This window comes from Mobula hypostoma, chromosome 16, assembly GCF_963921235.1.
Source record: "Mobula hypostoma chromosome 16, sMobHyp1.1, whole genome shotgun sequence".
Classification (NCBI taxonomy): Eukaryota; Metazoa; Chordata; class Chondrichthyes; order Myliobatiformes; family Myliobatidae; genus Mobula; species Mobula hypostoma.
In genome coordinates this window covers 29,855,415-29,873,839 of record NC_086112.1, presented here as the reverse complement: position 1 = coordinate 29,873,839, position 18,425 = coordinate 29,855,415, and positions in this window count along the sequence as shown.

The window sequence follows — 18,425 nt, the reverse complement described above, 5'->3', positions numbered from 1 at the left end:
ATCAGAAAGTCAACTCCTACAATTAGACTTGACCAAGTTCAGCAATGGAAACAATGACACATGAATTTTCATGTTGGTGTTTTGCTACATACAGCATTTACTGTTATTATCTCTGAATATCCAGTGTTCACTCGCAAATGACAAGAAAAAATACAAGCAGAGCAAAGTTAATGTCAACTGGCCCATTAGTTTTCTATCCAAATACTGATATGTACACCAGGTATGTGAGTATTTCAAAATATATCATTTGAAGTCATGTGTTCTTATAGCCCCAAGCGAGTGTGATACACATCTTGTGAAAATATCTCCCAGCTCTTGGTTTGAAAAAAATGCATTTGCTGCTTTATTTGGTAGTAAAGAAAATTATTATGTATTATGTATAATTTTTATTATGGGGCGGTTTAAAGAATTGAGGGATAATACTGCATACTGAATGCAAACAAAATTTTTTGTGCATGCTGTTATCGGCACTTATGCAATTGGTTTGCCACCTCTGCCCTAGTGTTTGTTTTCATTCATTCAGGAGTACTGCATATTTGCCTTCATTGAGTATAAAACTTGGCAAGTCATGTTGCAGCTGTATACAATTTAGGTTAGACCACATTTGGACTTATTCTACGCTGTCTGGTCATTATATTACGGAAAGGATGTGGAAATTCTGGAAAGGGTGCATAAAAGGCCCACTAAGATTTGGCCCTTTGGAAGATCAGAATAGTAAGAGATCCTAAATAACACACATGAAAGTTGCTGGTGAACGCAGCAGGCCAGGCAGCATCTCTAGGAAGAGGTGCAGTCGACGTTTCAGGCCGAGACCCTTCATTTCCAGCATCTGCAGAATTCCTGTTGTTTGAGATCTTAAATAGATTTTTTTCCATCTGTATTTACTCGGGAGATGGACACAGAGCCTATAGTAGCGGGGCATAGCAGCAGCGAGGTCATGGACCCTATACAGATTACAGAGGAGGAGGTGTTTGCTGTCTTGAGGCAGATTAGGGTGATAAATCCCCAGAGCCTGACAAGCTGTTCCCTCTGATCCTGTAGGAGGCAAGTGCAGAAATTGCAGGAGCCATAGCAGAGATATTTAAATCATCCTTAGCGACAGGTCAAATTGGAGGGTAGCTTATAATGCTCTGCTGTTTAAGAAAAGCTCTAAACTAGGAAATTATAGTCCAGTGAATCTGACATCATTAGTGGGAAAGTTATCGGAACGTATTCTTAGGGACTGGATATATAAGTATTTTGATAAACCTGGACTGATTAAGGAGAGTCGGCATGGCTTTGTGTGGGAAAGTCATGTCTAACTAAACTTAGAGTTTTTTGAGAAGTTATCTGCAAATTTGACGAAGGCAAGCCAGTGGATTTTGTCTACATGGACTTCATCAAGGCATTTAACAAGATTCTGCCTGGAAGGTTGGTCAAGAAGGTTCAGTCACTCGGCATTCAAGATGAGGTAATAAATTGGATTAGATACTGGCTCTGTGGAAGAAGGCAGAGAGTGATAGTAGATGACTGCTTCTCTGACTGGAAGCTTGTGACTAGTGGAAAGCCAGGGATCAGTGATGAGTCCATTGTCGTTTGTCTTCTATACCAATGATCTGGATGGTAATGTGGTTAACTGGGTCATCAAATTAATTACAAATATAAAACAGAAATTAATTGATTACGTAAGTATTCATCCCCTTTAATATGATACAACAAATCAGTACTGGTGCAGCCAATTGGTTTTAGAAGTCACATAATTAGTTAAAAGGAGGTCACTGTATGCAGTCAAGGTGTTTCAATTGATTGAAGTGAAAATACTACTAGTTGATGGAGAAGATCCTGAGAGGCAGGATTTCTGAACATTTGGAGAGGCATAATATGATTAGAAATAGCCAGCATGGCTTTGTCAAAGACAGGTCATGCCTTATGAGCCTGATTGAATTTTTTGAGGATGTGACTAAACACATGGATGACGGTAGAGCCGTAGATGTAGTGTACATGGATTTTCGCAAGGCATTTGATAAGGTACCCCATGCAAGGCTTATGAGAAGATAAGGAGACATGGGATCCAAGGGAACATTGCTTTGTGGATCCAGAACTGGCTTGCCCACAGAAGGCAAAGAGTGGTTGTAGATGGGTCATACTCTGCATGGAGGCCAGTGACCAGTGGTGTTTCTCAAGGATCTGTTCTGGGATCCTTACTCTTTGTGACTTTTATAAATGACCTGGATGAGGAAGTGAAGGGATGGATTAGCAAATTTGCTGATGATACCGAGGCTGGGGGTGTTGTAGATAGTGTGGAGGGCTGTCAGAGGTTACAGTGGGACATTGATAGAATGCAAAACTGGGCTGAGAAGTGGCAGATGGAATTCAACCCAGATAAGTGTGAGGTAGGTCAAATATGATGGCAGAATATAGCATTAATGGCAAGACTCTTGGTAGTGTGGAGGATCAGAGGGATCTTGGGGTCCGAGTCCATAGGACACTCAAAACTGCTACGCAGGTTGACTCTGTGGTTAAGAAGGCACACAGAACATTGGCCTTCATCAATCGTGGGACTGAGTTTAAGAGCCGAGAGGTAATGTTGCAACTTTATAGGACCCTGGTCAGACCCCACTTGGAATAATGTGCTCAATTCTGGTCATCTCACTACAGGAAGAATGTGGAAACCATAGAAAGGGTGCAAAGGAGATTTACAAGGATGTTGCCTGGATTAGGGAACGTGCTTTATGAGAATAGGTTGAATGAACTTGACCTTTTCTCCTTGGAGTGACGGAGGATGAGAGGTGACCCGATAGAGGTGTACAAAATAATGACAGGCATTGTTCATGTGGATAGTCAGAGGCTTTTTCCCAGGGCTGAAATGGCTAGCACGAGAGGGCATAGTTTTAAGGTGCTTGGATGTAGGTACAGAGGAGATGTCATGGGTAAGTTTTTTTTACGCAGAGAGTGGTGAGTGTGTGGAATGGGCTGCCTGCGGCAGTGGTGGAGGTGGAAATGATAGGGTTTTTTTAAGGGACTCCTGGATGGATACATGCAGCTTAGAAAAATAGAGAGCTATGGGTAAGCCTCGGTAGTTCTAATGTAAGGACATGTTCAGCACAGCTTTGTGGGCCGAAGGGCCTGTATTGTACTATAGGTTCTCTATGTTTCCATGTTACTCCTGTGTCTGAAGGTCCAACTGCTGGTGAGTCAGTATCCTGACAAAAACTACACCATGAAGACGAAAGAACACTCAAAGCAACTCCGCAAAAAGATTATGGAAAAGCACGAGTCAGGAGATGTATACAGGAACATTTCCAAGTCACTGAATATCCCTTGGTGTACAATTAAGTCATTCATCAAAAAATGGAGAGAATATGACACAGCTGTAATTCTGTCCAGAGCAGTCCGTTCTCAAAATCTGAGTGACCTTGCAAAAAGGGGACAAGCAAGGGAAGCCACCAAATGACCTACGACAACTCTGGAGAAGTTACAAGCTTCAATGGCTGAGATAGGATAGACCGTGCATACAACTATTGCCCAGGTACTTCACCAGTCGCGGATTTATGGGAGAATGGCAAAGAGAAAGCCACTGTTGAAAAAAGCTCACATGAAATCTAGGCCAGAGTTTGCCAGAAGGCAGAAGAAGATTCTATGGTCTGATGAAACCAAAATTGAGCTTTTTGGTCATCATACTTGTTACATTCTAGCAGCAATAGATCACAAGTGAGTTGGGTTTTAATGTTAAAACCACTATCCCTATTAGTATCTACTCAATATATAAAAGCTTAAACAAATTAAACAGAAGTTAATAGTGTTGTGTGTGTGTGTATATATGTAGCTCCCAAACTATCAAGCTTAGGAACAGCTCTTAAAGTCTCAAGAAGGTAAAGTAGAAAAGTTCAGTAATCCACGGAATAGATGATGGGAGAGAGAATTATACTCCAGAATATAATATAGAGAGAAGGCGATTATGTCGAATTCCACAAGTTCCACACCGGTAGAACTAAATAGCAGATGTCAAGTCGTTCTGAAATCCACCTGGAGAAATCACCAAATGACAGTCACAGGAATATCATCTTCAAGTGGTTACTACTTAACACACCAGTTCCAGGTAAGGGCCAACAAAAGTGATACCACAGGATACTCCAACAGATCCACACATGGATTATACGAAGTGACAGTCACACATCCGTTGTGCACTGCGTGCCGAAAATCAACCCAACTTTTTGGGTCTGGGAGAGTATGGAACTCCTTGTCTTACGATGACAGCACCAAACTGAAGTTCCAACAGCTTTCTCTCTCTTTCTTTTTCTTTCTCTCTCTCTCTCTCTCTAAGTCTGCAGCCAGCTGCCACAGCTTGTGACTGACATCATAGTCCCGCCTCATTCAGGTGTCTCTTAAAGAGAGAGTCAACAGTGAACGAAACCTGTGGTCTTGTAACATACTAAATATAATGTTTGGCATAAGCCAGACACTGCAGATCTTCAATAACACACCATCCCTACTGTGAAGCATGGTGATGGCTGCACATGCTGTGTGGATGCTTCACTGCAGCAGGCCCCGGAAGGTTTATGAAGGTAGAGGGTAAAATAAATGCAGCAAATTACAGGGAAATCCTGAAGGAAAACCTGATGCAGTCTGCAAGAGAACTGCAACTTGGGAGAAGATTTGTTTTCCAACAAGACAATGACCCCAAGCATAAAGTCAAGCTACACAGGAATGGCTTTAAAAAAACGTTTATGTCCTGCAGTAGACAAGTCAGAGTTGAGACCTCAATCGAATTGAGAATTTGTGGTTGGACTTGAAAAGGACTGTTCACTCACGACCCCTATGTAATCTGACATAGCTTGAGCAGTTTTGTAAAGAAGAATGGGGAAAAATTGCAGTGACCAGATGTGCAAAGCTAATAGAGGCCTATCCGCACAGACTTGAGCCTGTAATTGCTGCCAAAGGTGCATCTACTAAATGCTGACTTGAAAGAGATGAGTATTAATGCAATCAATTATTTTGCATTTAATAGTTGTTATAAATTTAGCTCAATTTGTAGAAATTTGTTTTCACTTTGACATAAAACTTTCTGTTGATCAGTGTCATAAAAGCAAAATTAAATCCACCGTGATTCAATGCTGTAAGACAATAGAACATGAAAACTTCCAACGGGGTTGAATACTTTGTACAGGCACTGTAGATAGGGTCATAAAGAAACCTTTTGGCACAGTGGACTTTATAAAGCAAAGTAATGAGCACAGGAGATGGGATGTTATGTTGAAGTTGTGTAAGACATTGGTGAGACCTAATTTGTAGTATTATGCATAGTTTTGGTCACTTACATACAGGAAAAAATGTAAGTAACTTTGAAAGAGTACAAAGAAAATTTACAAGGATGTTGCCATGATTGGAGGACCTAAGTTATCAGGAAAGATTGAATAGTTTAGGAGTTTATTCCTTGGAATGTAGAAGATTGAGGGGAGATTTGATAGCGACATACAAAATTAGAAGGGGTATTGATTAGGATGGCTAAATGCATGAAGGCATTTTCCATTGTGGTTGGGTGGGACTACAACGAGAGATCATGGTCCAGAAGATTGTCCCTATTTCACAATTTCTCTTTCTATTTTTATTCTCATCAAAAGGATATACTTGGGAATATGATTCCACTGTGACTGGAGATGGGGAAAACACTCCTGGCTTTATTCAAACTATCAAATGAAAAATATATTTCCAACTTACATCATCTAAAATTCTACTGCATAAAATCTGTATATCTTTGAAATTAACTATTTCCTCATGTGACAAGTAATGCATGCAACACAATTTTTCAAAAAAATTTATTTAAATCATGTCATAAAGTTTATTACTTTTATGAGTGTGGTGGCAATTTACTCAATGTTGACTAATTCTAGTTACTTATAATGCATTTTAGAACTGGTGTGACTCTGATATCTGGTGTATTGGAGCTTTGGTTTCCAGATTCTGATCTGCTGTACTATGGCTCCAAGGCTTTATTTGAAAGGAGGCGTTTTTCTTCAATTCTACTGGCCAAATTTCTTAAAGTGACAAGACTTGAATCACATTTGTTTTCCTGTTATGATAGATAACACCAATACATATGAAAATTTGAATATATTTGAATCTTTTCTAAAATATAAGGCATCTGATTTTGTCTATAAGCAAGCACATATTAGAATAAACCTAGATGGCTAAGTATTTATTGGATCAGGTCATATGTGATAAACTTGACTGAATTTTGTTTTTGAAGAGATTGAAACTGTGGTCTATAGGTTTTATATATCTGGGTTTCTAAGAATGCATTTCAAATAAATTCTCACACATTGCCTACTTATTGAAATAGATGTACTTGAAGACAATTAATTGCCATGTCAGAAAATTGTTTCAGTAGCAGGAGACAAGGCAGTAAGAATAATGAACGGTTACTGAAATTGAGAAGATGTTATTACTGATGTTCTGTGAGCATCTGTGATGGAACATCAGCTATTTACCCATTGCGAAGGGAAAAAATATAACTAAGTTGAAGCATATAAAATCCATCTGTCCAGATTCTCAGTAGCATAAAGCAAGGCAGTATTTTAAGTGGTAACCTACCTCAATGACTATCGTCCAGTAGCAGTGACATCCACAGTGATGAAGTATTTTGAGAGGTAGATGATGAAACACATTAACTTCTGCCTGAGCAGCGACTTGGATCCACTCCAATTTGTCTACCAGCGCAACAAATCAACAACAGATGCTATTTCATTGGCTCTTCACTCAACCCTGGAACATCTGTATAGGGAAGATACATATATCAGGATGCTCTCTATTGACTAGAGCTCAGCATTCAATACTATTATCCCCTCAAAACTAATCAATAAGCTTCAAGACCTTGGCCTCAGTACCTCCTTGTACAATTGCATCCTTAATTTCCTCACTTGCAGACCCTAGTCACTTCAGATCAGCAACAACATCTTCGCCACAATCTCCATCAGCACAGGTGTACCACAAGGCTGTGTGCCTCGTCCCCTGCTGTACTTGCTTTATACTTATGACTGTGTGGCATGTTTAAGTTTGCTGATGATACGACTGTCATAGGTCGAAACAAGGGTGGTGATGAATTAGCATGCAAGAGGGAGATTGAAAATCTGGCTGAGTGGTGCCATAACAACAACCTCTTACTCAAGGTCAGTAAGACCAAGGAACTGATAATTGACTTGAGGAGGAGGAAAGAAAAGGTCCATGAGCCAGTCCTCATCGGGGGAATCAAAGGTGGAGAGCTCAGCAACTTTAAATTCTTTTGTGTTATAATTTTAGAGAACCCCTCCAGGGCCCGTATGTAAGTGATATCTAATACTTCCACAAACTTCTACAGATGTGTGGCACAGAGTATATTGACTGGCTGCATCGTATGTGCGGAAACACCAATGCTGTTGAATGGAAAAGCCTGCAAAACAGTGGATATGGCCCAGTCCATCTGGATAAAACCATCCCCCCCTATTGAGCACATCTACGTGAAAGGCTGTTGCAGGAAAGCAGCATCCATTATCAGGGACCCCACCACCCAGGTCATGCTCTCTTCTCATTGCTGCCATGAGGAAGAAGGTACAGGAGGCTCAGGGCTCACCCTACTAGATTCAGGAACAGTTATTACCTTTCAACCACCAGGGTCTTGAACCAGAGGGGATAAATTCATTTATTTAATTTAGCACTGTTAATGATGGATAAATATATACAGCACGATCTCTGGGACTCAAGGCAGTGAAGCCTTGAATTCTAATCCTGCTAAGAAACAGAAACTACAGCGTGCATCAATACAATGTTACATACCTGGAATATGGTTTTATTCATTCCTGTCAAATCAGCGACACCCCATGTGTCTTATTTGTAATAATGTACTGTTGAATGAAGCCATGAAACCATCAAGATTGCAGAAACACTTCTAGAAAAGACACCCTGAAAAGGCTACTTATGGTATTATTCAGTTCCAGAAGGTGAAAGAAGCATTTGAAAAGCATTGCACATTTGAGACATTTGCCAAGAATACTAAAAATGACCTTGATAGTGGTCTCATTGCTTCTTATAACATTTCTAAATTGATAGGAAAGTGTGAAAAATTTCATACAATTGATGAAAGATTAATAATGCCTGCTGTTTCAAAAGTGCTCACTACTGTTCTCAAAATGGTTACCAGCATTTGAAAATATAAAATGCTAATGGCATATGCAAGGTTTATCAAAAATGGAAACTTTTATGATGAGTTTATAAGAAAGCTTTTGTAAAAAGTTAAAAATAAATATCAATGGAGAATCAATCTACAATGAGCTCAAAATATATATTGAGTATAAAAGTATTCTAATTAGGAACATAATTCTTTGTGCAACAGATGGAGTATCATATATGATAGGTCCCCATGCTGGTTTAGAAACATTTATAAAAAATGAAATTCCAACTCTGTTTGCAATACATTGTGTAATTCATTGTAACATCTTGCAGCCAAAATCCTTAGCCAGTGACTTTTTTCAAGCATGACTCTTGGAATATCTGCTATCAATGAAATTAAAGCTCATCCATTAAAAAGCAGCATATTTGACAATGTGGTTGAGTTTTTGTTCGAATTCAATAAGAGCCTGGGAAACATCTAGCTGGAGATGTGGCATATCTAGTTGATCTGCAGGACAAAATGAACATTCCAAATATGAAGAAATTCAATGTGATCCTGGCAAAAAGTATAGTGTTCTCTTTTATTGAAAAATTGGAAATTTATAAGCTAAACATTAGGAGAAGAATGTGCTCACTGTTTCCCTGCATGGAAAGCAAGGTACACATTTTCACAGATGGTGATTTGCAAGAGTACTGCTTATACCTACAGTCACTGAAGAAGGATATTCTGTATCGACTCAAGGATTTGAACGATCTGGAAATTCAGGACTGGGTAATTAACCCATTTCTTTGCAAGGTGGAAGAACAGAAAGAGATCTTGCAAGAAGAAATTAATGAAATCCAGAATGATGAAGAAGCAAAAATGTTTTTCAATTATCTCAGCTTTTGTGGTTTATAGCTTCAATGTCATAAAAAGTTTCCTGGATTTTGGAGAAGAGCCAAACTGTTCTTCATTGCATTTCCATCCTCCTATATTGTTGAAAGAGGCTTCGGTGCAGAGAACCAGATACTCACAGAAAACAGAAACCATGTGAACGTTGTTATATATGGTGACTTAAGACATTTGCTGTCACAACTTGAACCAGATATTTCAACTCTTGTTTAAAACCATCAAGCTCAAGGATCACATTGATATCAAAGCTGCTGTACAGTGCACAGGCACTGTGTAAGGTAGATTTAAAGACAAATACAAATTTAAAGCAGAATTATTTTTCTCATGTTTTCATATGGTAGATGTGTTTTTATACTATGAGAATACAGGAAAGTATATTGTGCCTAAGAGGGGTGTTGGCAAGTATGAAAGTGTTTTGGAGGAGGGGCGTTGGGCTAAAAAAAGTTGGGAAACACTGTACTAAGCACATTCAAGTGTACATAATGTTTTCTGATTTGTCATTTCAATTCCTATATTAATTTGTAAAATTTCCATATTGGTTTCAGACCAAGATAAGCCAAAAGATTAGGTTAAAATGTATAGTGAAATTATTTATTGCCTTTGTTATATTTTTACTGTTGAGCTCTGTTTTGGCAGATTTTCTTAAGGCTTGAAGTAAATTCAGTCAAAATATTATTATTTTTTCTTTTGTATTTGCAGTTTGTTGTCTTTGTACATTGGTTGTTTGTTCATCCTGTTGGGTACGGTCTTTCACTGACTCTAATTAACTCGGATTTACTGAGTATGCCTGGGTTACAACCTTGGCTCTCAAGATTCAGGCCACAACAGGAATTACAAACAAAAGATATCTATTAAATTAAAGTTAAGGTAAAGGGTGATGTGTGCTGTGGTACTGCTGGCTGCTGAATGGGAGAGAGAGAGTGGCAATGGGAGCGGCCTTGCTTTTAAGCAGTCCCTAGCAGGTTCTGGTAATGGAAGGGTAATTGCAGAAGTCCCGAAGTGTAACACAGGTTAAAGAGGAAACACATGCCAGGAAATGTCCAGGAAATAACACCCCTTCTCTCAAAAATGTTGCTCTGGGGCAACCTAAAGCTACCACAGTAATTCATACAGTATGTTCAATAAAGGATATAGGGCGTAAGTAGACACCAGGTACACTTACGACCTCAAAAGGGCACATTGTCCCTTCCCAGATGTGCCAAAGCTTCAGGTCGTACCCCAGCAGGAATAAACTCCACTGCATTAAATGGTGGTTAGAATTCCTCATGCAGCAGAGAAATACCAAAGGGTTATGGTCTGTATACACAAAGAGTGGAAAATTAGATGAAACATAGACATGAAAATGATTCGGGACAAGAATAAGGGCTAAAGCCTCCTTCTCTAGAGTGGAGTAGTGCTTCGGATGGACCTCACTTTTCATAGAGAAATAGCACACAGGATGATCTACACCCAGTGAATTATCTTGGAGAAACACAGCCCCGACACCAACACCACTAACATCGATGGCTAGCTTAAAGGGCCTACTTAAATCGGAGCTGCTAGGACAGGAACACTACTCAGCAATGCCTTCAAATTCTCAAAAGCACATATCTCTGTCCAAACATAAGGAACCTTGGGACTAGGCAGGTTAGTTAAGGCTGTTGCAACAGTGGAAACATTTTTGCAAAATCTTCTATAGTAACCTGCCATCCCAAGAAACTATTTCAAGTCTCTCTGGGATGCTGGCACAGCAAAGTTCACATTGGCCTTTACTATAGCCCCGATAGGGTAAACTTGACCATGGCCTACAACTTTACCCAGGTAGGTAATTGTAGCTTGCCCTTGGAGAGGATCGGGGTCATATTTGCAGCCATTAACCACTTGAACACATCCTCTAGCTGGGCATTATTTTGAGACCAGGTGGAGCTGTAAATTACCAAATCATCAAGGTAATCCTCACAACCTACAACTTTGTCCAACACCTTATCAACCAGACACTGAAAAGTTGCTGGGGCAATCCTAATTCTGAAAGCCATGACCTTGTACCGGCAAAAAGCAAAGCAGAAATCTCATGGGCTTGCTGGTCGATTGGCACTTGCCAATAGCCCTTTAAGAGATCCAGCTTACTGGCAAACGATGCAGAGCCAACCTGGTCAATACAATCGTCTAGACGAGGAAAAAGATAGTAGTCAGGCTTAGTTATAGAGTTTACCTTGCTTAAGTCCATGAAAAAACATACTGAACCATCTTATTTAGCAACCAAAAGACAAGGGTAACTCCAGGGACTTAAGCTGGGTTCAGCTATGCCATGTTCCAACATCTAGTTTACTTCCTTACAAAGAAGCTGGTGCTTTACAGGGTTTACCTTGCATGGATGTTGTTTGATGGTGCAGCATTACCCATAACAAAATCATACTGAAGTACATTAGTGCAGGTTAGAATATCAGAGAAAAGGGCCAAGTTCTATTGACCACCTGAGTGATTTCAGAGCCCTCAGTAGAGTTCAGATAAGACAGGGTGAGTGTCTAACGTGGCACCAATATTCCCCTCATCACCTGTAGATGAACACTGCAGCACTGCCGCAGGCATAACCTATATGGACATAGTATGTTTCTGGCAATTGTAAGATTTCAAAAGTTTAACAAGGCACAGGCGAGTCTTACACTTACAGTCTGGAGTCTTTACCAAGTACACACACTGACCCACTCTGAGATCGATCACTTGCAGCCCACTGTACTTAGCCTGCAAGGCAGAGGCAGGCCAGTGGCAGCAGGAAAAGCACTGTGTCCCCTGGAGAAAGCACCGTGCTTAGCCTTCCTATCATACCAAGTTTTCATCTTTTCCTGAGCTGCTTTCAGCTTTCCCTAGCCAGCTCACATGCCCTACTGAGCCTAAAGCAAAAGTTAAACACACAATCTAACAGCTTAGTAGGAAAAGATTTGTCAGGCAGACATTTCCCTTTCAATAGTTTCAAAGGGCCCCTCACAGTATGGCTAAAGATGAGGTCAGCTGGACTGAAACAGAGAGATCCCTCAGTTGCCTCCCTCACTGCAAAGAGAAGAAGGGGAATGTCATCACCCCAAACCCTCGCAAATTCCTTGCTGTAGGCTCACAGCATTGACTTGAGGGGTTGACAAAATCTTTCAAGCGCCCCCTGAGATTCTGGATGGTAAGCAGATGAGGTACAATGCTGGATGGTTGGCTACTTTGGCACTTGGGAGAAGAGGCACGACATAAAATTTGACCCTTGGTCAGATTTCGGCAAGGCAAGTACTATGGAAAAATTTAGTTTGAGCTGTGGAAATGGCGGAGGTTGTAATTTTACGCAATGAGACAGCTTCTGGAAATAGAGTAACTGAACACATAATGGTCAGCAAATACTAGTTACCAGACTTGGCATGGGGAAAAGGACCAACACAATCAACTAAGATTCATTCAAATGGTTCCCCAATGGCAGGGATAGATTGGAGAGGAGCAACAGCTTACCAACAACCTGACACTCCTGGCAGGATCTTTTGTACTGTGCTACATCAGCAATCACATAAGAAATGCCCAAATCAAGAGTTTTCCTGGTCCTTAAGTGACCAGCAAGGCAATGATTATGAGCCAAACACAATATGTCAGGCTTGTAAACATCAGGAACAACAATTTGATAAACACTACTCCAATCATCCTGAATACATGTTTTTGGAGGAGTCCACTTTCTCACTAACACTCCATTGTTAATAAAATAGCCACACGAGACCTCTACAATTGCTCCCTCTGAGACCACCTCTTCAAACAGAGGAGACAGAGAAGGGACTCTTTTCTGTTCATAAAGGCATCACAGAGGACAATATCAGGGAGATTTGTTAGAGCTCTTGCCTTTGCTTTGATCTTTCTTAGATATTGCACGTAGTAACACAATCAGGAAGGATGTCAGTTCAAGCTCACCTGGGCCCTCCTCTCCACAGGATTAGATGTTACTTCCAGAGTAGGTAGCACTCTACCACCTGCCAGATCATCCCCTAGAATGAAAGGCACACCTTGAGTTGGGATCTGAGAACAGAGGGCAACAACTTCACCAGAAACCAAACCTGATTGAAAACAAACGTTATGCAAAGGCATGGACAAAAAAATTCTGAATCAAACCCTTTTACAAGTGTCTCTGAACCTGATGCAGACTCAGAATGGTGAAACTTCTTGGAGAATCACAGACTGAAAAGCTCTTGTGTCCCTCCAGATCTTAATGGGTTGCTTTGACTCAGGATCAGAGGCAAGAAAAATGAAACCATCCATCAGAAAGGAAGAAGAGTCAGCCAAATCATACTTTTTTTACTTAAGACAGCACTATCTGGAGACAGAGGAATTTGCTAGTTTTCACAAAAGCTACAGGCTTCACAGATTTCTGCTTCTTAAGCACAGAGCATTCAGCAACTAAATGACCAGGCTTCTTGCAATAGAAGCACACTCTATCAGCTGTGGCATTCTCAGATGTAAAATTCTTAGCTAAGTGCAAGGTCGGGGTATTAGTTTTAAAGATCGTGTCTGATGGAATTGGCCTGTATCCCTGTACTTGGCTTGCTGTATACTGCCAAAACTGTCCTTGTGGATTAAGACATACTCACCTGCCAATAGAGCATCTTGCTCAAGAGTTGATACCCCTTGCTCCTTTAAATAAACAGAAACAATATCAGGCAGACAGCTCTTAAATTTCTCAAGCAAGTTGAGTTGGCCAAGTTGTTCCTTAGTTTCTATTTGTTGAGCTAATCAATACCAGTCTAACAGAATCTTTTTCTCACTGGCAAACTTGACATATGTTTGTTGGTCAAGCTTACTATAGCTCCTAAACTGCTGGCAATAAGCCTTAGAAACCATTTCATAAGATTTCAAGATGGTGCTTTGATCTCATAATAATCTGAGCTCTTTTCATTGCTTAGAGCAGAGTAGGCTTCCTGAGCCTTACCTCTCAACACACTCCGCAAGAGTGGACTCCTTACATGGTTAGGCTAATTTGATGCGGCAGTCTCCCATTCAAAATGAGAAAAGTATTTCTCAACATCCTTCCCCACAAATGTTGGAACTAACTTAATATGGCTACCTACATCAAATGCAGAAGGGTCAGACTTATGAGCCTTCTTAAGCTCTAATTCCGTAAGGTAACACTCATGTTCTAAATGCAGTTGGTCATCCTTTAACAATTGTTCCTTGTGGCTGTCCTCTAACTGCTTCCCTTGCGGCTCTGTCTCCTTTAGCCTCAACTCAATGGCAGCCTCTGACAAAGGAGTAGGTTTGGGCACCAGGGGTGGGGGGAGGTTGAACCCCAGCGTCCATCAGCACTCCCCTGATGACCATTTTTACACTCCCTTTTAGCCATAAGCTGAAAGTTGTAATGAGAAGCCAGCTGCAAAAGTTAATCTTTTGTAAACAGCTCCAGAAGCTCCTCAGAAAGTTCTTTAATGAGCTATTTAAGAGGTGCCATATTTAAAAAGCTTTCCTACACTACTCAAAAGCACCCCCCACCCCCTGCAGATACCTGCCTAGCTTTTGATCTATCCTCTATCCTGCTTATCTTGAGGTGTACCAGGCAAGAGGCAACCTTAAAACAAAACTTCAGGAAGTGTAGGCTATCAGGCCTATCAGGTCATGCAATACTGAAATGCTTTACCCCGCCAGAGAACAAGTCTCTAACCAGGATAACCTCAAAAACAATAAAGGAAAAATAATAAAGGAGTGAACCAATTACTCAGTCCAGCTGGAATACTCTATCTAACTGAGGTGCCCATACACTAGTTAACTTAACAGCACTCAAACAACCATACTCACCCAGCAGAAGTTGTAACAAAAGGGAGATAAATGGCAAAGCAACAGCACACCAGAAAACAAAGTAACAAACAAACAAAAGGCCTGAACATTACAAAAAACCCCAGGGGGCAAACTCAACAGGCCCATCCATTCAGAATAAACACGATTGGATGAGCCCCCATTATGCTACAGCCTCAGCCCTCGGGAAGTAACACTCAAAGGAGTCAGGCCTCTACAAGAATTACAAACGAAAGACTTTTATTAAATTAAAGTTAAGGTAAAGGGTAGAGGGTGGTGTGTGGTGTGGTGGTGCGGCTGCTGCAGAATGGGAGAGAGGGTGTAGGAGTGGGAGCAGCCTTGTTTTTAAGCAGTCCCTAGCAAGTACCTGCAGTGGAAGGGGAATTGCAGGTGTCCCAGGGAACTACAACACACGTTAAAGAGGAGACGCAGGCCAGAAAGTGCACAGGACACAACACCTGCAAGAAAATGAATCTCAGGATTGTACATGTACTTTGATAATAACTTTACTCTGAACTTTGAGGTGGCATAGTTAGAAGAATGAAATAATAAAGGTCCATTAATGGGTTAAGGTAGGAGGGAATTGTCAAGTATATTGCAAACTACCTAGGGCCTAAAACTAACTCCCAAATAGTGAAAAGTTAGCAATGGCATTCAAAGGATTCATAAGGGTTTATGTAGATTGGTCATTGAAACATCATAGATGTGGATGTTGAAAATAACAAAAGAATGCTAATAGTTTGGTGGCATTATCTAGAGCACAAATATACAAGAATGGTAGTACTTATATTACAGTTATAGAGGTTCACAGATAGATCACACCAAAATACTTTGTGCCCAATACTTGACAAGCATAAATTGCCTTTGGATAAAGAGCACTGCAGATTTATTAGAAAGCTGGCCCAAGAAAAGTCTTTCAGGAGTACTTTCTATATGCAAATATAAAACTCTTTCATGGTCAGTAATTAGAACAATTGTTTTGCAGGTATTAAGTGATATGGAGAAAAGATGACCACATGGAGATCCAGGTCACCTGTGATCTTACTGGCACAGGAGTGGGGGTGGGGATTGGACAGGGCTGGAAACAGGTGAGGGTGCTAAATGGTGACTTGTACCTGTGTTTTTATTGGTGTTATGTCCCATGATTAATATATAAGGCAACATTCTACTCAGAATGTTTCAGTCAATGGAAGAGAAGTTATTTTTGTAATGTTAACAGTTTAATAATGATAAGAATCAGAGGGTGGGAACTGACTTCATGCCTTGTTGAAGGATTTCATGCTTAATGCAGATACAGTTTCAGGACATTGCCAAGGCTATGCGTGGATGCACTGACGCTTGCTGACTTTAATGCACATTTGCTTTATGGCCTTGACATCAATTCCATCAAAAATTACAGGTTACTTTAGAAGATTCTATTACAGCATAAAAGAGGAAATGGAAGAATAAAATACAAAATACACAGAAGAATGTAAAATCCATGAAGATGTAAAGAAAACAGTTTTGTAGTGGTCAGGGTAGTTTTCCGGCATGGGTAGAGATTTGGTTGACAGATGAAAAACAGAGTGCAGACATGTTCAGATTGGGAATCTGTTACTAGAGGACGGTGGCAGGGAGAAATGAAGGAGCCCCAGCTGCTAAAGGTCTATATCAATCGCTTAAATTAGTGGTTCATGTGTAGTACACCCAATTTTGCTGATAATACAAAGGTCATTGGCAGTGTGGGCAGTGAGCAGGATTCAGAAAATTTTCAAATGGAAATAGAAAGGCTAAGTGAATGAGGGAGGGCATGGCTGGTAGTGTGAAATGTAGTGTGGAAAATGTGCGTCTGTGCACTTAGGTAGAAATTAAAACTGGAAACGTAGATTAATTTTTAAAATGGTGAGTGACTGGAAGATATTGCTATTCAGAGGGAACTGTGCATCTTTGTATATGAACCAATAAAAGTTAATGTACAAGAATGGCAAGCAATTTAGAAGGCTTCGATTGAAAGAAAATCCGAATACAGCATTAGAAATATCTAGCTGCAATTCTGCAGGGTCCTGATGAGAATGCATCTGGAATATTATGTTCTTGTCTGGTCTTCTCCTGAAGGAAATACATAAATGGGATCCCCAGGTAATAGTTAACCAGACTTTAGGCAAATCTGTCTTTACACAAATTCTGTGTTGGAAAGTATTCATTTCTGGCAGGGGTTTCCAACCCCTGCTTAATGGTATTAGTCCATGGCATAAAAAAGGTTGGAAACCCCTGATTTATGGCTTTCTGGACTATATCTTCCATTAGTTTAATTATGGGTAGTGTTAGGGTGAACTTTCAATGACATGATAGAATCATAGTAAGTGTATATAGTAATAAAATAGCAATATGATATGTGTTACTTCTGAAAGGAGATGTTTCTGACCGAAGAATAGATCAGCTTATGGAAAGTTTTCAGGAACAATTACTATATGTAATTCAAGGATTGCCTCTACATACCCTCAAAGTGCAGTAAGAGTAGATGGTGGTGATTCCTTATAATTCTTTATTTCAGAGGACTTTAAGATTAAAATCACTGAATATATTTAAGAGAGAGATCATTAGTTTCTTTCATATGTAATGCATCAAACGAAGTAAGTGGCCATCAGGTAAAATATTAATTCTATTGTTATTGAATGGTAAAGTAGTCACAAGGGGACAAGTGGCCAACTCCAGCTTTGACATTTTTACACTCTTACATACAACAAGCAATTAGGAATATACAATATAGCATGTTGATCTATATTGCAAAGGATTTTTAGTAAAGAAGACTTGCTGAAATTGTAATCCTTTGAGACCACACCTGGAGCCATGGTTTCAATACAGAAAGCTGTACTGCTTTTGGCATAGTCCATTGGAGAACAGCAAGACGAAGTGCCAGGATGAACTAGTTACTGAATAGATGAGCTTGCAGTTTCAGAGAAGGAAGAACAAATTTCACGACAGATTTTGATGATACTAAATCTGATTCTGATTCAGTATGAGAGTTCGATGAAACAAACAAACAAAAAAAAAAGAATCTGAGGGGAATTGAACGGACAACTGGTGTAAAGCTGTGCCATCTAGATTGGTTCACAACCAGAGGTCCAGCCTCAGAAAAGGTTGTCTGGCCATTTATGACTGACTGAAGGGTGCACACAGTTATTAAACTTTGAAATTATCTACCATTATCAACCATAGATATTTATTGGTTAGTGTACTTAAAGTGATTGTTATACACTCAATAGCCATGTTATTAGATTTACCTTTACACCTGCTCATTAATGCAAATACAATATCTCACTAGCCAATCATGTGGTAGCAATTCACTGCATAAAAGCATGCAGACGTGGTCAAGAGATGCAGTTGTTGTTTCGAGCAAACATCAGAATGGGGAAAAAATGTGACCTAAGTGACTTTGACCATGGAATAAATATTAGTGCCAGATAGGGTGGTTAGAGTATCTCAGAAACTGTTGATCTACTAGGATTTTCACATACAACAGTCTGTAGAGTTTGAAGGGAGTGGTGTGACATACAAAATTAAAATCCAGTGAGTGGCAGTTCTGTGGGCAAAAATGCTGTGTTAATGAGAGAGGTCAAAGGAGAATGGCCAGGCTGGTTCAACCTGACTG